Source organism: Balaenoptera borealis (assembly GCF_965194805.1).
Source record: "Balaenoptera borealis genome assembly, chromosome: 7".
NCBI classification, from domain to species: domain Eukaryota; kingdom Metazoa; phylum Chordata; class Mammalia; order Artiodactyla; family Balaenopteridae; genus Balaenoptera; species Balaenoptera borealis.
This window is the reverse complement of record NC_138864.1, coordinates 16,360,795-16,375,914: the sequence shown is the minus strand read 5'-3', so window position 1 is coordinate 16,375,914 and position 15,120 is coordinate 16,360,795. Positions and strand designations below refer to the sequence as shown.

At 46.7% G+C, this 15,120-nt stretch overlaps 1 protein-coding gene across 9 annotated transcripts in view; it reads left to right on the top strand.

Moving 5' to 3' along the window:
- Positions 1-15,120, top strand: part of SUGCT (succinyl-CoA:glutarate-CoA transferase) — a 792,254-nt gene that overhangs the window by 710,197 nt on the left and 66,937 nt on the right. The gene's annotated exons all lie outside the window — the stretch shown is intronic.

The following is a 15,120-nucleotide window of genomic DNA, read 5'->3' as shown; positions in this document are numbered from 1 at the left end:
ACCTGAGCTCCTCAGAGACCTGGCAGTGAAGATTTCCTAAGAGCCCTGGCTAGAGCCTGGCCTTTGAGTCTTCCTCTCTGGGGACCCCCGGTCCCCTTCCTGGATCCCCAGCCAGACAGACCAGGTGGTTTTCCATGGCATCAGACTGAGGTCAGATTCAACCTCAGTCCTCCAAGGGAAAGGTACCATTTCCTTTCTTCAGTCCCCTGGAGCCAACCTTCCTCCTGTGATGATTGACCTTCTCCCAGTGTGACTCATCTGCCTGGAGCCCGGCCTGGTGCTGACCCCTGACGTCTTCCTGAGACAGGGTGAGACCTGCTGGGAGGGAAGGCAATCATTGTATCATTCCCGCACTGAGGCCATGTAAACACTTCCCTTCTCTAATGAATGGGCTCCAAAGGGCAGGATGACTTGTCTTGGTGTGGCCTGCCTCGGCCAAGGGTGTGGATGAGAATTTAAACTAATGTGTCGGCGTTGGGAACATTTAGATATCAATTTCCCGACTTTTTCTCATTACAGCAAAATGTTAATGCTGTTGTGGAAGGACCTTCACCTTTTTTTTTTTTTTCCCTTTTAAAAGACTTCACGGAAGCACAATAAGAAACCACCCTATTAACAGTACACTGTCCAAAAAGTGTCAGTGTATCATGTGGCGTGGAGGCCTAGGATATGTGAAGATGAAGTCTCAAGGGACGTGGGAGAGAAAGCCATGCTTGTAAATGAGGCAAAATAATGCAACAGCTAAGACAGTGCATGATAGAGTCATGCAGAGGTGGGCTTGGATTGTCACCTCGAGGTGGGAAGGAGGACCAGGGGAGACCGGGCATAGCTAGTGGTGGGGAGAGTGGCTTGGGATGAAGTTGAAGAGCAAAGCAAGGGCTGGATGCTATAGAGCATCCGAAGTCCTGGAGAGTAATGTGAACTGAATTCTGTGTGTAATGAGGAAGTTATCATGGGGGACTGAAGTGGCTGAGTGACATGATCTGACTTTTGAGAAAGAAAGACCACACTTGTTTGGAAGATGGGCTGAGTGGTAGCAGGACCAGAAGCTGGAAATCAGCTGGGAAGCTACTGCGGTGGTCGGAATAAGAGGTGATGATCATCTAGATTGCTGAGAGGGTAGCGGCGGGGGTCATGTGGACAAGTCTAGATTCAAATTTATTTTAGGTATAGAACCACGGAGTTCAATAATGGATTAGAAGAGTAGTGAAGACAGAGAGGGTGGAATTGAGACAATCTGTTAAGTTTCTAGATGCAGCCATCAGGCCGTGAGTGTTATTATTGACTGAAATGGAATATATGGCTTGAGGATCTGCTCTGGCAGGAGAATAATGAGTTCTGTTTTTGAGACATTTCAGTGGTGTCTTAAGGAGGCATTTGTTTATCCAGGACCTTTTGGTGTCTCAGGAGCGGTGTGGGCTGGAGACACAAAAGTGGGAGGGCTGAGCTTCCCAGGGGAGAGGAAAGGGACAGAGCTCTGGGACTAACTCCCAGTACCTCCGAAATTTCATGTTTGAGAGGAGGAGACAAAGGACACGGAAAACAAGCATTCAGAGAGTTTGGATGAAAAGCAAGGGGGTGTGACACCCGGAAGTGGGAGGGGCCAGTGCCTTCCCACGTGGCCGGCCTCTCGCAGGACCAGGTGCCCTAAGTGCTCACTGGGAAGGCATGGCTCTAAGCGTTTGGCGCTAAGCATCTTATTTGATCCCTGGAGTGGCAGAGCTGGGGTTGAAACGGGGGCTTCCTTGCTCTTAAATCCATGTCTCTTGGCCCACAGCAGCCCTCCTCTCCTCCTCTGCCCACAGTGTGGATTGAGAGGCTCCGGGAAGATATAGAAATGGCTCTCCATGAAGCTCGAACCACAGAGTAGAGAGACACCCAACGTGAGGGTGGCAGCAGTGTTTTCGGACGATCCAGATAAGCTTGATTTGCGTAGGACGCCACGATGAATGACATTCTCAGCCTTGTGCTTTAAAGCAGGGACATAGGTTTCTTGAAAACCCTGTCACAGAATATTGAAGGTCAGGTGCCCTTTGGGGATGGCAGCTGGGAATATCTCAGCGGGGACCCGATGGATGGATGGATGGATGGAAGGATGGATGGATGGGGTGACCTGTGCGTTCCCGGACCTCAGAGGGGAGAAGGTACAGCACAGATGGGCCTGCTCACTGCCTCTGCTGGAGTTGGGGAGGCCCAGGAGGGCCGAGGTGCCCGGAGGAAGCCTGAGCAGAGCCCTGTGACCCAGCCTGCGTGTACTGAATGCTTCCAGCTGGGGCAGGGCGGCGGCCACTTCTGCTCCTGGACCCTGAGCCCTGGCTGCTGCTGTCCTCCCCAGGCTGTCAGAGTGAGTTAGGCTGAGACAAACAGCCTGTGGCCTGATGCCCCATGATTGTTTTATTTGACTGATTTTATTCTGGCACAAAGAAAATGCAGGGAAGGAAATGCAGTCGCGCTAGAGGTTGACTGTGACGCCGTGACGGAGGGAGCTGGGAGATCTCGGCGTTAAGCCGCGACCTGAGGCAGGTCCACAGGCCGCGTTGGCAGCGCGGAGCCCAGTGGGCAGGGATGCGGGCCCTGCCTGACCTATAGGTGGGTTGACCGGCCACCGTGGCCCCAGGGGGACATCTGGATAGCAGGGGCCATCGATCTGTGGCTTCTGGCTGGGCCAGGTGGTCTGGAAGCACACGGCCTGCAGGGCTCCCTGGGAGCACAGCTGGTTTCCGACTTGAGGGCCGTGTGCTCTGTGGGGCCGGCCTTCCTGAGAGGAGCGGGCTGGGAAACTGGGCCCTGGGATGCTCACGCCTTGTCTCTGAGCACCGCAGTCCTGACACGAGGGGTCCTGGGGACCCTTGCGCTGTCTGACCACGAGCCCTCACTGTCTTCAGAAGCAGAAACGGAGCGATGGCCAGGCCTCACACCCCACTCCTCACACTTCCTGGGGGCCTGGGAGGGGACTCCTGGCCTCACAGACTCAGATCCCTCGCTGTGGAATCCCACGTGTACACATAGTACCTCCCACCATCACCAACATCTCCTCCAACCAGTAAGTAAGTGAACGGACCTCCTTTGACTCTTGTTCCTGCTTGCTGGACACAGTCCTATTTCATGGGGCCTTTTCCCAGCAAAACTTCAGGAAAGATCTGTCCCCTCGTTCTTACTTCCCATTCATTCCTGGGCCCAAGCTCCTCTCTTCTGAAATCGCCAGTGGGCAGGGGTGGGAAGGAAGGGGGCTGTGAAGCATCTTCCCCATGCTTCCCTCCGCTTGGTGCACAGGCCTGGGGTCCTGAATAGGCCGCCCCTCCCCCATCCTCCTCTATCACTTTGGTCCACACAGCAACTTGGAGGGGGGCCGTCTTTAAAAAATGGAAATTGCTTCCAACGCTCCCATAGTTTCCTTTCACAATCGGACAAAATCCTAACCGTCTGCCCTGGCTCTGACCCTGCCCACCTCCCTGGCCTCATCTCCTGTTTCTGGGCCCCCAGAATGCTGCCTCCTCAGATCCTGTCCTAGCTGCTCACCTGTCAGGTCTCTGCTCACAGGTTACCTGCCCAAAGAGTCCTAGTCTCACACCCTATACTAAATGGCCCCTCTCTTCGCCCCTACCTTGCTTCCTGTGAAACACCTGCCGGCCATATGATTTGTGTGGTCGTGTTTCTGCCCCTTTTCTCCTGTGGAAGGCAAGCTCCACGCGGGCAGGCATCTTTCCATTTCTCATTCAGCATGGACAGCATGCCAGGCACATAATAGTTGCTCAGTAAATACGTATCAATCACTGGGTCAATAAAGGGTCCGTGAGGTTGCCATACTGGGGGGTGAAGGGGAGGTGGGGGAGCAGCTGGAGAGGTGAGTAAGGCTCAGCGTGTGCAGGCCCTTGGGTCTGTGTGAATATGATTGGTCTTGACCTTCTAGGAGGTGGCTGAGCCACAGAGGAGCTTCACCCTGTTTGGGGACGGGATCTAAGCTGTGTTGTAGAATGATCACTCCAGTGGCTGGGGAGAGTGGATTGTATCTCCTAGAAGCAGAGAGCCCATGGGGGACCGTTGCAGCAGGTCACCAAGAGCCTTCGGTGAGGGACAAGGCCTGGAGGATTTCAAGGGCGGGAAGCAGAGAAGGGGTTGGAGTAGGGGGTGTGGAGGGCCGGAGAGCAAACTTGGTGATGCCTCAAGGGGCCCTGAGATGGTTCATTTCTTAGGAGAGGAGAGTTCCCATAGATAAGGGACAAACTTTTTAGGTAAATGAAGAAGATTTTCTGCAAACAAAATTAGAACTTCCGTAACGGGTCAGATCAAAGTGGAGTGGCTCTCACTGGGGGCCGGGGAAGGGGTCCAGAGCCAGGCCTGCCCCCTCCGCTAGGTCCCCCCTACTGCTCCTCCCCAGCTGTGGCCTCCCAGCCACTCTGACAGCACCCCGGGCTCTGAGGGGCAGGGCGGGAGAGCTGGACAGTGTGTAGCTCCGCCCTTCTCTCTGCAGACAGACTGGCACCCCTGGCGCCCTCCCAGCCTGATGGACAGGACAGAGGTGCTCTGTGAGGCCCTCCCTGCCCGTCCTGGCCCTTCATCTGCCTCCAAGCCCCCCTTGGCACCCCGGCTGCTATAAATACACCGTGTGAAGGTAATGACGTGATGGAACAGAAGTGGCTCCAAAGCCTGCGGGCTCCGGGCTCTTGTGTCAGCACCACACCTCGGAGACGCACATGAAAAGACCAGCGACTCAGGACATGACTAACGCACTGGCTGAAAAGGAGAGAAAGAATGAAGGCGAAAATACAACCACAAACAAAACTCATAAAACTGCATTGTGGGTGTTCCCCAGAGAATGAAAAGGCTCCCAAAAGGTAACCCCAGTCCTTTGAGCACACAATACGGTTTTTATAAACTTCCAAGACTCCCTGCTACATTTTTTTTAGACATTTCACCCCCATAATACACTTTTTTCTTAAGGAAATTAAACACAAAACACCTACTGTATGTTTAATTTAAAGAGGGGAAAAAAACAAACAAACCAGAAACCCTCTCCATGTTGAAATGTCATTAAAAACGGTGACGCAGAGTGGCGAGGCCAGGAAATTGAGTCTTTAACCTGGTACCTCCCTCCCCGAGCCCGGCCGTGCGCACCGTTACACATCGCTCTGCTCCGAAGCAGAAACTGAGCTTGATTCAGAAGACAAAGGGCAGCCCAGTCAAGGAGGAGCTTCCGCATCAGCTGCCCCCCGCCCCTGGGCTGGGGGTCACAGTAGCACGGGGACCACAGCCTCTGTCACTGTGGAGCTGCTGCCCCGCACCCACCAGGAGGAGAGAGCCCTCACAGGACAGGCTGTGCTTTCTAGCTCTGCCAAGTCGGCTTGTGCTTCTCCTTAAATCCTCTCCCCATCTCTGCTCGTCTCAAATCTTGCTGTCCTGCAAGGTCCAGGGCAAGCACCATGGTGTCCGCGAAGCCATCTTCAAGCCCCCAGCTTTTTCTTCCTCTGGCCCCTCTCTGCCCCCCATGCAAACCTGTAGTTCAGATTTTGAATTCGGAGTTCACAGCCATGTTCCACCATGTTGGACAGGTTACTAAACCTTGTCTGTAAGGTGAACTAGTTGGGTGGATTAAGTGAGGTGGTGCCCATGAAACACTTAGCCTGGGGCTTGGCCCATGGTGAGTTTCAATCCTCATTGCCTATGATTGTAGCCAGTGCAATCTGCCTGAGTTCCTTCCTCACCTCAGGCGTCCTATCAGGCACCGGGAGGACCAAAATGCACACAATTGTCAGGGCCCCGGACTTCATGAGCTCACAGCCTCTTGGGGAAGTTCATCACTTATTTGCACTTCTTTCTCGGCGTTGGTCACCTCTGTTTCTTATACTGGGATCGTATCTCCTCTCTCCTCCCAGGAGCGTTGGCTTTATTGCTCCCGTTTTGCAGGTGAGAAAAAACCAAGGCCCCTGAGAGGTTCAGTAGCTTGTCAAGGTTCCTGCAGTGAGGAAAAGCTGTGGCTGGGGTCACCCCACGTCCATCCGTCACCAAAGCCTCAGCCTCTACTGCCCACTCTCACCTCGCAGCGATTTGCAGATAGAGAAGTTTGGATCCTGCAGACATCAGGTGCTGCAGGGCTATTGAGTGTGCATTTGGTTAACGTCCTATTGGAAATGAGAGTGAATAATGCTCATTTGAGTTTCCATCTTTCCTGCGTTTCAGTAATGTGCTTTCACATTAAAGGAGAGATTTTGGTTTTCATGAAGAAACTGTTAAGTTTTTCTCCACGGCCAGCCTTCTGTGTGCCCTGCTGGAGGTTAATGTGGACAGTTGTTTTGTTCATCTTACAACCGTGAAGAGGAAGTGACGGATCCAAGCTCATACAGGGCGATGGCAGTGGAGTTGGTTAGAGCACCTGCCTCCCGCCCATCTCAGAGGGCATCAGGCTTGGGGGTGGAAGTGTCATCTTCCCAGGAGGACAGGACTTTCCTTCAAGCTACTCTTTATCCTTGACCCGTTTTGCTGGGAAAACCCGGCTTAGAATCAGACGGGTGACTTCTTAACCCTGCAGACTCCTGAGCCCAGCATGGGCCTTCTGCATCAGGCCCTGAGGGGAGCTGGGAATTCCCATACTTAACTAGTCCCCTGGTGGCCCAGGACACTGGAAAGAGCAGTGCTTTCTCCGGGGGAAAGCGGCCTTCGTGAAGCAGGCTGCCCAGACTCGTGCTGGAGTCTCACTCACCACCACCTTCTCCAAAGATGCTCACTTAGTCCTCAACGACTATTACTTAAACCACGACCGAGGGCCTGGTAGATGTGAAAGAAAACTAGTAGTTGCTGCTGTTGATCTCCAGAGGTCATTCTACAGATCTGGCTGGCTAAAACAATAGAGCTTGTTTGGTTATCAAAGGAATATTCCTGGCCCAGGCCTGGGCTGGGTCGGTGCCAAGGGACGCTGAGAAAAATGCAGAAGAAATACGAGGGGCCTCGTCCACCGAGAGCATGGGGTCCTCTCAGGAAACTACCTGTGTGCATGTAACCACGGGGAGCAGAGAAGCTTGCTTCCAAGAGAGCTGAAGGAACTCAGGACAGAGTGAGAACCGCAGGGCAGGGGTGAGGGGGCCTTCGCCAGAAAAATGGCACCTTGTTGATTTTTCATTTAGGAGGTGATTGGTCTGTACATTATTTTTCCTCAAAGGATTTTGGGTGGTTTTCAAAAGCACATGCAATTCAACATGATCAACGAGGGCAAATATACATATAATAATAAGTCCGGAGATTATATTTGGCCCATTGGGCATAAAGAAATAAATACATTTGGAAGGATGTGTGTGTGTGTGTGTGTGTGTGTGTGTGTGTGTGTGTGTGTGTGTGTGTGTATGTGTGTGTGTGTTTTGCAGGGGTGGGATGGGGGAGGGTGTCCCGACTCTGACCTTGCTGTTTCAGGTGTTTCATCTTGTGATTCATGTTCTGTTTGGCTTTTGGAAGCTTGAAGTCCATTACAGAGTAGATATTCCAAATGACTTCCAGCTCTGACATGAATTGTAAGCAGAGCTTGGTTACAAAAAATTGGGAAAGTCACCCAGAGACTTCAGTGACCAATGGCTGGGGAGGTCACTAGTGAGAAATGGATAGTAGTTGTGGCGCACGGGCTTAGTTGTTCCGTGGCATGTGGGATCTTCCCAGACCAGGGCTCGAACCCGTGTCCCCTGCATTGGCAGGCGGATTCCTAACCACTGCGCCACCAGGGAAGTCCCAAGGCAGCTGTTTTCTTTAGTCAAACTCTCCTCCTCTGAAGGGCTGTGCAGCTGTATCTGGGGTGAGAAGTAAATCTATATGGGCCTCAGCCAGAACGAGTGTCACCTGAGGGACAGCTCCCTGTGCAGGGGACCCCACGTCCACACTGTCCCCTGGGTAGAGACTCACAGAAAGTGAGAGAGAGATAGAGTTGAGAAGGGGAGAAAAGAGCTCCGGGGAAGGAAGAGAGGGGTGGTCTTGGTGAGATTGTAGCTCTGTTCAGACTCTGGTCTGTTCAGACTGAGGTTCACTATGAGAACTTCCTTGGACATCAAGCCTCCACGGCAGACACAGGCCCACTGGTACCAGGTCACTTCTGGTCCTGAAGTCACTTTTGACACAATTCACATTTTGGTTATATGCCCCCCACCTCAGAAAAAATAGAAATAACCTTCTTTCTCGGCTAAACCTTCCTCTAGCAATCCCTGGAGAAAGGAGAAGCTTTCTTTCATCACACAAAAGGTGAAGGATGGCATCTAGACTCCCAATGGGAACAGTTTTTAGCATGAAACGGCCTCCATCTCTAGCCTTCGTTTCCAAACGTTGCTCCACACCTTTTGTCAAAAAGAAAGATCAGTGTTCAAAGAACTCGAGGGTCTTGAAGGGAGCCTCTGTCCCACCAATAAGGCTGATAATGTTGACCCATTTGGCTAACGACCGTGAACGCATTAGCACTTGATATAGTTGGGCATTGAAGATCACGGGAAAGGTGAACCTCTCTAAGGGCAGTCCCGTGTGACTGTCACCCACTCTTCGCCCAGCTTCCAGCGGACATACGGTGCTTCGTGGCCAGCCAGCCATTCACGGCCTCTCCGACGGTGCTCACACCAGCAATCATTATGACTTTATTATAGCTCCTTTCAGCAGGTCGTGAATTTTTACAGCCAAATTACAAGTCTGTTTACAGTTAAGTGGCAGCAAGTACTTTTAAAGCGAGTACTGTCGATGTTTTTTACGACTGAGTTTGCACCATCAGAAACACAAAGTATATAGGCAGAACCCAGAACGCCAGTCAGACTGTTTAGGGTTCAACTAAACAGGGTAAAGAAAGGGGCTTTGTGTTTGTCTGATGGAAGCAGGTCCCCATCAGGCCGAGGCTTAGATTCCATTGCCAAACCATGAGGTCTTTGTATATGTACCAAGGATGGGTTGATCCTATAGTTTAAAGGACATAATTTGCTTGATTAACTGTACTAAAATTAAGATAATTACACTGCAGTTAAAAAAATTCTTTGTTATTATGCGATTCCACTTATATAGGGTATATAGAATAGTCAAATTCATAGAGACAGAAAGTAGGATGGTGGTTGCCAGGGGCTGCGGGGGAGGGAGGAATGGGGAGGTATTGTTTAAGGGGTACAGCGTTTCAGTCTGGAAAGATAAAATAAATTCTGGAGATGGATGGTGGTGATGGTTGCACGACAGTGTGCATGCCCCTGAACATAAAAATGAGCAATTTCATGTTAATGTATATTACCACAATACATTTTTTTTATTTGGAAGATGAAGACATATACTATTGTCTTCAGGTACAGGATAGAGATTTTGGATTGGAGAAAAAACAATATATATAGTAACCCCTTTCTTAAAACATATATTTAGCTTCCTATTCTAGTCTTTGATAACACTGATATCCAGGGTTAGTATAAGACAATTAAAACATTTTAGGTTTATCATTTCAGCCCGGTTTGCCTGAGTAACAGTGGAAGATGGCATTTTTATTTATTTTTATTCTATTTTTCAATCCTCAGTAGTGCTTATTATTAAACATAAATAATAATAACCATAACTAAACTTCAACTTCGTTTTAAAATTTATAATTAAACAAATGTAATTAAAGTAGAATAAAGCAATGTTAAATGATCTATAGATAGAGATAATTGTTTAATATAAAATGGAATAAAAGGAGAATTATTGAGTTTAAACATTTATGATTTTATGTAACAGATATATCTTTTTCAGTGGGCCTATTCTAAAAAGCAAAGGCAAAGACAAAATTATACATATTTAGAAGTACTAAACATTTTAACTATGAACGTAAACAATTTTCTGTGCTGTATTCCAGAACCAGATAAATGCTCAGATATTTCATCTTAGAAGTTGGGCCAGATATTTAGTAAGTTTCAGTCTAAGTTTGCTCACCTGAAAGCAAAAATGAGACTTTACATTTTTTAAAGGGGTCCTTTCTGCCCATGAATTGCTATCAATTGCTATCAATTTTATCCAGCTATAAAATTTCAAAATAAAATAAATAATAAAAATTCCTACCATATGCTGAAAATAAAGCTCAGAATAACAGAAAGGAATAAAAAGGGTAGAGAGAAGTTTTAGATCTGTGTGAGTTAGCGTTATTTATTTATTTATTTATTTTTGGTGTTTTCCAGCTTTAGTAAGATATAATGGAATTATACTCCAATTTAAAAAAATATAATGGACATAGAACATTCTGTAAGTTTAAGGTGTACAACATGCCGATTTGTTGCACATATAAATTATGAAATGATTACCACGTTAAGTTTAGTTAACACATCCATAAGCCCATGTAGTTACACTTTTTTGTGTGTGGTGAGAACATTTAAGATCTACTCTTTCAGCAACTTCCAAGTATACAATACAATATTGTTCACTATTGTCACCATGCTGAATATTAGATCCCCAGAATCTACTCATCTTATAACTGGAAGTTTTTATCCTTTGACCAACCTCTCCACCTCTCCCCCATGCCCCAGCCCCTGGCAATCACCATTCTACTCATTTTCTATGAGTTTTTTTTTTTTTTTTAAAGATTCCACATAGAAGTGAGACCGTTCAGTATTTGTTTTTCTCTGTCTGACTTATTTCACTGAGGATAATGCCCTCCAAGTCCTAGATGACAGTATTTTTTTGTGTGATAAATAATGTCATCACTTTCAACTTCAATCTCTGTAAATTGGTAAATTCGTGGAGTTAGAAGTTCAGTTATAAAGAAACTTCTAATAGGAATACAATTGTTAAATATTTTCTTTGTTGGAAGTAAGGATCTATTCATCAGGAGAAACATTTGTCCTAAGTATGAGTGTGTGTGCGTGTGTGTGTGTGTGTGAAAGAGAGAGACTTGTGAGAGTGGGGACTTGGCTTTCTGGTGTGTGATCATGAGCTTTCCTGGCTTCTGCACTCCTTCCTGAGCACACTGAAGATTAGATGCTTTCTCAGCTCAGAAATGCAATCTCTGCACCCTGACCTAGCCTACCTACTAGCATGTTCTGTGTCGCACTCCCAGACAGAAATCAATGTCACTGAGGCAAAGTTCTATAGCAGGTGGTGCTTAATCTAGCTTCTACCTCCCTGGGCTCGGAATTTCTCATTCTAATCATTAGCGTCCGTGAAGAACAGGTGTAATAATACGAGTGTAATACAGCCACCGCGTATTAAGTTATCATTCCATGTCAGGTGTTATGACTGTAAAGCTGTGCCTAAATGTAGTTGTCATGTAGCTCTTATTATTTTTATGCAAGTTGCCTCATCTAATGCTCACAAAAACCCTATGAAATCGGCGTTATTACTCTTCCCATTTCACAGCTGAAAAAACTGAAACTGAGATTAAGTACATTATATTGCCAATGTCACACGGCTAGTAGGTCACAGAAAGAGCTTGAATCCAGATTTGTTTAACATCACAGCCCATTCACTTAACCACGATGTTATTTCTGGATGGGATCTTTGACTCGGAATTGTGTAAAGATGAGAAGGGTGTGTGGACGATGCTTGAGACACACTGCATTTTACAACTGTAATCTGAGATAAAAGTCTGGCATCATCCTCGCCACAACTGAAAGAGTATAGCAAGAAGACTTTGTTAATTAATTTATCTTATGAGGGAGAGTCAATTCTTACTTTTAATTCTTAACATTAATAAATAGAGTTCTAGTTTCATTATTTTATATTTTCAAAATGTTCAGAAGTAACTATTTTTTGTAAGATATGTATATAAATCAGTAAGAAAAAGACTCACACTCAACCTCAGTCTAAGAGAAAAATGGGAAAGGCATCATCACGAAAGTCATTTAAAAAATATGGACCAGGGCTTCCCTGGTGGTGCATTGGTTGAGAATCTGCCTGCTAATGCAGGGGACACGGGTTCGAGCCCTGGTCTGGGAAGATCCCACATGCCGCGGAGCAACTAGGCCCGTGGGCCACAACTACTGAGCCTGCGCATCTGGAACCTGTGCTCCGCAACAAGAGAGGCCACAATGGTGAGAGGCCCGCGCACCGCGATGAAGAGTGGCCCTCGCTTGCCACAACTGGAGAAAGCCCTCACACGGAAACGGAGACCCAACACAGCCAAAAATAAATAAATTAATTAATTAATTAAAAAAAAAAATATATGGACCATAAGTTGGTTAAGCAAATGTTGGAAGATCCCTCTAATTAAATACCAAGTGGCTGTTAAAACCTAGCGGACTGTTTGTAGCTGTAGAAACCACAATGAATTATTAAAGAAGGAAGAATTTACAACATAATAGGGATTGTATTGAGTTGTTCACTTTTCTGTGCACTTTTCTGTATATATGTTTTATTTACATTTAAAAAAAGTACTCTGGATAGTATGGTTCCATTTTTGGAGAATATACACTGGTCTGTCTTATGCAGAAAAAAAATCTTTGGAACGGAATACCCTAAAATCCCACAAAACTATCTCTGGGTGGTCACTTATTCTATTTTCTTTATTCTCATGTGTTTTTTTCTAAAATGAACATATACTGCAAGCATAGTAATAACATTTTTATTAAGTCAAAGAGAGTGGAGACCCGATCATTTGTTGTGGCAGAAATACGGCCCCAGCCTTTTCCAAAATCAACAGTTCCTCCTCGGGTCACCTGGGCCAGGGCTCTGCCCAGTGCAGGCTGAGGTCTGGAAAGCCATAGATCACTTGGGAGCAAGGCTGCTGGACGCTGGGTTTGCTTTCCGAGTGTGACTTGGACAAAGGGAATGTCCCTCCACCTGCATCTTTGACTTACTACCCCGCGGGGCAGCTGCGTGTCATCCTGGGTTCACTCAGCTCCTGGTCTCGGGCTGTGGGCCAGTGCGCACTTGCTGAGTGTTGTTTTATTTTATGACAGTCGGAGCCGGTCACTAGATGCAATGAAACGTGAAGACGGCGGAGGTGTGGGCTGCTGATCTCACCGCAGCATCCCAGGAAGGAGAGGGAGGGAGGGAGGGAGATTTATGCTGAAGCACCCTAGTTCTCCCGCACTCATGGCTGCCTTTGCTCGGCTTTTCTTTCTGTGTAACTTCATCTGGAATCCTGTTTTCTCCTTATTACCTGCTTCCAGTTATTTCGTGAGAGATTCTGACGAGGCCACTTGTCTGGTTATTCTGGCACCTTCCAAGGTTATGAGGCAGTTTGGACTCATCTAGGGCCTTTATCAGGGACGTTTCCAGAAGAGTCAGTTCATCTGGATGAAATTCCTGCAGAGTGGTGGCGTTTAGAGCCAATGTGTCTGAGTCTAAAAACAGCAAACCTGGTTAGACAGGAGTCCACCCCAGGGCGCCCGCCAGGGACGCGCTCACATTGCCAGCTGCCTCCTTAATTTGGGGTTCAACGGCCTAACTTACATTTCAGTTTCCTTGTTGGAAGCTGGTGACAAGAAGAGAAGCATCCAGAGTAGGAAAATTTCGATCTAATCCAGCTGCTCTTGTGTTAACCTGGATGTCCGGTGTTTTGGTTTTTGTTGGTTGTTGTTGTTGAGGTTTTTTGTGTGTGTTCAACATGGAAAGTGCTCTTCCACGGCCTATAAAGGGCCCATTGAATAGATGAAGCCTCTGAGACAGGAAGCAATCATAGGCTTAACCAGAAATATATCTTAAACTGTAGACGGAAGATTAAGACCAAGGATGATGGATGTTAGGTCAAAATATGAGAAAAATGGCAAAATGCCCAATCTGAGACGATGAACTTTTAATGGAGGGTAGCAAGAATTATAAACTTAGGTTGCTATTTGCTATCTGCAGAAAAGAGTTAATTTATCACGTGTTGGGTTTAAGAGACATTGAGATGCCTGCCTATAGATGCCTGTAAAAATATGGACCATTTTTATAATGAGATATAAACTTGACAGTTGATTCATGTTTTTAAAGTGTGGTTGGCATGCAAACTGAGAGGGGACATAAGGGCATTTTAGAAGGGATAGGAAGTAAGAATAACTATCTGTGTGCCTAATGTTGACCAAGAATTTTAGTGCCCTGTCTGACGGATGCAGTTCTTTTGGTGAAATAGACAGTTCTAATCAGCCTTTGCTGTACTGCCTTCCAATTTTGCTCTTCTGTCTCTTCCAGCTGTGGATCAGCGCTTCATTATTTATGGTAATCCATGTTTCCCTTCTCAAGAAGCATTCTTTATCTCTCTGTGTCCAGTACCCAGTATAGCCGATGGCACATGGTAGATCCCAAATACATTCAATATTTTAACATTTATTTAATGATTGACTTTTACATGTAGAAACTATGGTAGGCCCTGAACAAAGTCAAAATGCCTTTACAGAGAAACTTGCAGGGTTTTGTTTATTAGTTTTTGGTTGTTTTCTTGTGACAGAGACCATGCAGACACTGGATTTTGAGTTAGGGAAAGAAGGAAGGCATTCTGATAATAGGTGTTAAAAATAAGGCTGGACTTTATGAATATATATCATCGTGTCCCCCTCCCCTTTCCAGCCCCTTCCCTGTGAGATGGCTAGCGGGCATAACTTTCCAGTTTTTCCTGTACACTTCCCTCAAAGTAGCCAGGGTGACTCTTTTGCCAGGATATTGCTTATGGCTGGGGAAAGACCAGAAGACCAAAGAGGATAAGCAACAAAGCAAAACAATGCAAAACATCAAACAACCTGCCAAAAACTTGAAGTCCTAGGTTCTTTAGATGTTGTGATTGCTCTTTTGAAAATAATCTTCTAAATTTTGAGTACCATTGAAAGTCAATGACATTATTTAAAACTCTTCGATTTGTGAGCTGCTACAAGAACCATTGTATAGTGATCGTCAATAACAGTCCTTTAATTACTACTAACACAATAAGTTAAATATGATATGCCATTAATGGCAATAATTAGTAAACAATAATTGTTAGCTGAACCTGTGCCTACTGATTTTCTGGAAGACAGTAAAGGAAAGGGAAGCAAGTTCACCAAAATCGAGCAAACTTTGGTCCTAACACCATCCACTTCCTTTTCCCCCCCTTCTTCCTTTCTTTCTTACTCTTTCTTCCTCTTCCCATCCATTTATTCCTTTACTTAACAGATATTCATTAAACCACCTTAACATGCCAGACACTGGGCTAAGATCACTGTGATGAACAAAATAATCCAGTTTCCTGCTTTCTTTGCACGTTAACTGTGA